Below are 5092 nucleotides of genomic sequence, written 5' to 3' on the forward strand. Positions count from 1 at the left end.
TCAGTTTTTCCATCTGCCAAGTGGAGACATTAATGCCACTGACCTCATATGTTGTTGTTAAGGATTAAATGAGTTAATACAGGCGAAGTGCTCTCGGAGCATCACGGTCATTAGGGCCTGTCCCCATAGTGTCCTTTATAGAGGAGAAATCTGAGGCTTTGAGAAATGAGGTCACTTGCCCACAATTACAGAGAGGAGGAACCGGACTACAAACTAAGTCTGCTTGACCCCTCATCCTGCTCCCTGAACTGGGAGGCCTATCGGGTACTGCCTGGGGCTACATAGGAAGGTTATATGCCTGGTCTGATTCAGTTTAACCCAATCATCCCATTTGATACCTCTGCTCAGGCCTAGAATAGTCTTTGAATCCTCAATGGCCAACCTACATTCTTTAAGAAAAAAAAAAACTTTAAAAATTATTTGTGTGTGCATGTATGTCTATGTGTGTATGCATGTATATGTATGTCTGTATGTGTATGTATGTGTATGTCTGTATGTGTATGTATGTGTATGTGTATGTATGTGTATGTCTGTATAAGTATGTGTGTATGTCTATCTGTGTGTGTATGTCTGTATGTGTGTCTCTGTGTGTATGTCTGTATATGTGTGTGTGTTTGTGTGTATGTTTCTCTGTGTGTGTGTGTGTGTGTGTGTGTGTCTGTCTGTCTGTGTGGAGGACAGTCAGAAGCACTGGTTTTCTTGTTTTAAGGCAGACTCTCTTGTTTCTGCCATACCCTGTACTCCTAGTTAGCTGGCCCAGGCGCTTCCAGGTGACTCGCCTGTCCCTGCCTGCCACCGCACAGTGCTGGGATTACAGATGCATGCCACCACAATTGGCCTTTTTTTTTTTTTTTTCTTTAAAAGTCAAATAATTTATTAGCACGTAGAAAATTGCTTTCCGGTTACCGTTGGGAAGGAGCAGAGGCCGTGCTTGTGACCTGGCTGTGTCTTCCCAGGGTGCACTTCTGAATCGCAGCCCAGTATGGTCCCCCCTTCTCACAGCTGCAGAATATGGCGTTGGGTCAGACAGGCACCATTGCCCTTCCGTCTTAAACACTGAGGCCCGAGTAATTCCGTGGTTGCCACTTTAGTGAAACTCAACACGCAGGTGGTACGCTCTCAGAGCTACCTAAAAGGTCCCCCTTCCCCCAGGAGCAGTGCCTAAGGCCCCTTTGTCCCCACACCCCTGGTCAGTGGAGGAGGAAGGGCGGGCATGAGGCACAAATCGCCCAATGAAGACTTTTATTCGCCCCCACTGGAGTCCGCTGGTCTCGAGGACCTCTGTGAACTCGCTGACTTTCTCCTCCACGTTCTTCGCTGCCCGTGTCCGCAGCCTCAAGAGCGGCTTCTTCCGATTCGGATCGCGGCCTTTTCCTTCCCTTTCTCCTCCAGCGTGGCTGCCACTGCCTAGTACTTCCACCTGACCTCCTGCGGGTACGCAAACTTTCTGGTAGGCGGCGGCCGCACAACCTTGAGGGTGACGGGGGACCCCGTCTGCTTTTCCTTGTCCTAAGGCAGAGGGATCCCATCCAACACCTTGAGGTCTTCCAGAGCAGCCTGGCCCCGCCTGGTCTTGTGGGGCAGCGTGCCTCGCACAATGTGCCAAAAAAATTCGGCTCAGGCCTCAGAAGGGGTAGGGGCCTCAGAGGGATGGGTGTTCATCCGATTCCGGAGAAAGGCCGGGTACTTTTACCTGTTTCTGTAGAAATGTCCAGGGATGTGGATGCCCTCACAGTGCCCAGCCTCCGCCTTCCCGCCCCGTAGTACCTGCTTGGCCACAGCGGCAGCCATGAGGCCTCTGCGCCTCTGCCGTCCTGGACAGCTGGGTGGGAAAGTTTTGTTTTTGTTTTTTTTCCTTAAACACCGGTGCCAGGAATCAATCGTGGGCTGTCAATCTTGCATGGGAAAGCTTTTACTCACTGACCCATCTTGCCAGCCCCAACTTCTGATTCTTGTAGCTAAGGAAATTGAAATTCAGACAGGGCAGCTGGGAGGTGGTGGCGCATGCCTTTAATCCCAGTACTCGGGAGGCAGAGGCAGGTGAATGTCTGTGAGTTAGAGGGCAGCCTGGTCTACAGAGTGAGTTCCAGGACAGCCAGGGCTACACAGAGAAACCCTGTCTCGAAAAACCAAAATTAAAAAAATTCCAACAGGGTGTAGAGCAGGTTGCCAGAAGCAGGGCTGACCCACAGATGCCCAGATACCACCAGAGGGAGACAAAGGTGGAACCCTCCAGCTGGGTAGCCTGGTCAGGACTTTGGCCTAGCCTAGCCCAGGAGTGAGCCTTGGGACAGTTCACAGCCTCTGGCTCACCCAGGACATTTATATCTAGGCTTTCGGTTCCAATAAACAAAAGTCAAATAAATGGCTGGTGACAGATCCAGAGATGGCAAGGCTGTCTCAGCCTCTGGGCAGCAAACTTGGGTCCTGGACAGCTGGAGCCCAAAAAGAGTAAGGTGCTCTTTAAGGTTAGTGAGCTCTCAGGATACAGGCCCTGGCCGGGGGTCAAGGCCCCCACGTGGCATTCCCGCGCTGGTTGCAGAGCTCTGGGCAGGGCAGGAGAAAGGACCTACTCCGAACGGTGTGTGGCACTGTGAGCCAGGCCTGAGGGGGGTTTATCGGGGAGACTCAGGGTTGGCATCCAGTGTGTTGTGGGGGTGGGGTGTGGCAATCTGGGTTTGTAGTTGATAGAGGGTGTGTGCCTATGAAGCCCCAGGGGAGCCTCCTTCCCAGCAGCTTGTCCCTAATCTGTCCATATCATTTGCACAACTGAGTAATCTGCATGGATTAATAAATGTGGGGTTGGGGATTTAGCTCAGTGGTAGAGCGCTTGCCTAGCAAGTGCAAGGCCCTGGGTTTGGTCCTCAGCTCCGGAAAAAAAAAAAAAAAAAGACAAAATAATAAATGTGAATCTCACAGCAGTCCATGAGAGCCTTTTTGACTGAGAAAACTGAGTCTTTCGACATGAAGTGACTGGTCCCATGGTACATAGCCATGTGGTGGCACTTGGATTTGAACCCAGACAGGCTGACTCCTGTCTGGTATCATTTTCAGTCCCTACTGTTCAGCTCCCATTCTCTCTCTGGGTGCTCAGCCCCATCTAAACCTCAGCTAGGGCTTGGTGTCACCCCAGCTCTCCATTCCTGCCAGTATCCTCTTAGGGGCCGTCACCCAAGGCTCCAGCTTGACTTCCCCTGGGCTGGCTCAGGCCAGGAAGCAAGACCCAAAGACCTCCCTGGTAGCCCCCTAATTTGAAGGGTGGGATAGAGCAGGCCCAGGCTTGGGAGTGGGTGGGGGTGAGAGGCCCTGCTGAATAGTGGCGGGGCTGCTGTGTACCTTGGCAGGGGGACAGCGAAGTGGGAGGCCCTTGGAGGGCGGGCAGGAGGGGGGAGGGGTGACTGACAGCCCTGGGCTCTCTCTGTTCCTTTTGTCGTCCTGTGGATCCCTCAGCTCCTTCCAGCTCAGAAGAGACCCACGGACCCTCGCCCACACTTCTCCCCACCTCGCTTCCGTTCGTTCATCTAAAATCCTCCACTGCATTCCTTGCCTCCACCTCCTCCTCTGGGTGCCTCTTCAGCCTCAGCAGCCTGGCTCCCAACCCTGTCTCGGACTCTACTTCTGTGAGAGGGACCTGGCCCTGTGGGTCTCTTTGGCCTTCTAGAAAACACTGGCTTTACAACAGCTGTTCTCTGGCTCTTGGTTTCCACCTCGGTCCCATCTCTTAGTGCTTTTCAGACCCCCTCTTCTGTCTGTCTGACCTTACTTGGTGGGTGGATGCAGTTGACTCGTACTGGGTCCTGGTGGGGTTGTTCCCCCAACTTGTCCGCGTCCCATGGCAACAAGTGCCTGAAGTCGACAAAGGACCCCTCAATACTAGCCCAGGGGTCCCCTCCCCCTTTGGATCCTCAGAGTCCCACGGACTCCCACCATCCTCCTTTTCCTGGGACCCACCATTCCCAGGACACTAACCGGAAACCCCAGACACTTTTTATTTGAGACAGATGTGTTAGGGTGACTATTGCTGTGATGAAACACCATGACCAAGGCAACCTGGGGAGGAAAGGATTTAATTCAACTTATACTTCCAGGTGACAGTCCATCATGAGGGAAGTCAGGGCAGGAACTCAAGCAGGGCAGGAACCTGGAGGCACCATGGAGGAGTGCTGCTTACTGGCTTGCTCCCCATGGCTTGCTCAGCCTGCTTTCTTACAGAACCCAGGACCACCAGCCCAGGGATGGCCACACCCATGATGGTCTGAGCCCTCCCCCTCAATCACTAATTAAGAAAGTGCCTTACAGTTGGATCTTATGGAGGCATTTTCAATTGTGATTCCCTCCTTTCACATAACTCTAGCTTGTGTCTAGTCTAGTCAGCACACAGGGTCTCTCTATGTAGTCCTGGCTTTCACAGAACTCGATATGTAGACCAGGCTGGCCGCGAACTCACAGCTGAGTGCTGGGATTAAAGGCACGTGCCCTTTTTTTTTTCTCTTTTTAGACACCTTCCCCAACACCCAAATTCTTTTCCACTGCCTCAGCTCCTCTCAGAGTTGACCCTCCCTCCCATTCCATGCCTTGCTCATTGGGCTATCCCAGGACTCCCCGTGACCCTCTCTGTTATCTGTGCAGCAGCCAGCAGGCTCTTTCAAAGCACAAATCCAGAGCTTTCCATGGCTCCCCGTTTCCCTGAAGGTGACATCTAATAACCAACTTCAGCAAGGCCCTTGCCTGCCTTCTGGGGCTACTCCCGCCCGCCTCCCCAAAGCCAACCGGCCCATCATGAACTCCTGTCGTTCCCTTTAGCCTTCCTGGCTCAGCCTAGGTCACCGTGTTGGGAAAGTCTTGTGTGGATTCCTTAAGAACGGTGCCCCCCAGACCACTCCATGCACCCCACCCTCTTTGCAGCGCGGGTGTTCCCTCGACGACAGGCAGCCGTCTAGGGCAGGGGTCTGCGGAGCTGCCGAGGCTGCGGGCCGGCTGCGCTGCGGGCGGGGCGTGCGCCCTTGGCTGGGGCTGTGGAAAGAGCAGGGCGGAGGCCCCGCCCCACCGCGCCCCTCCCGCCGCCCGCCCACTCGGCCGGGGCGCGGGGCAG

At 53.9% G+C, this 5092-nt stretch overlaps 1 pseudogene; it reads right to left on the reverse strand.

The window, feature by feature from the left end:
* Positions 1-1129: 1129 nt before the first annotated feature.
* Positions 1130-1791, reverse strand: LOC114704315 (annotated as a pseudogene).
* Positions 1792-5092: the final 3301 nt, after the last annotated feature.

Source organism: Peromyscus leucopus, chromosome 2 (genome assembly GCF_004664715.2).
Source record: "Peromyscus leucopus breed LL Stock chromosome 2, UCI_PerLeu_2.1, whole genome shotgun sequence".
NCBI lineage: Eukaryota > Metazoa > Chordata > Mammalia > Rodentia > Cricetidae > Peromyscus > Peromyscus leucopus.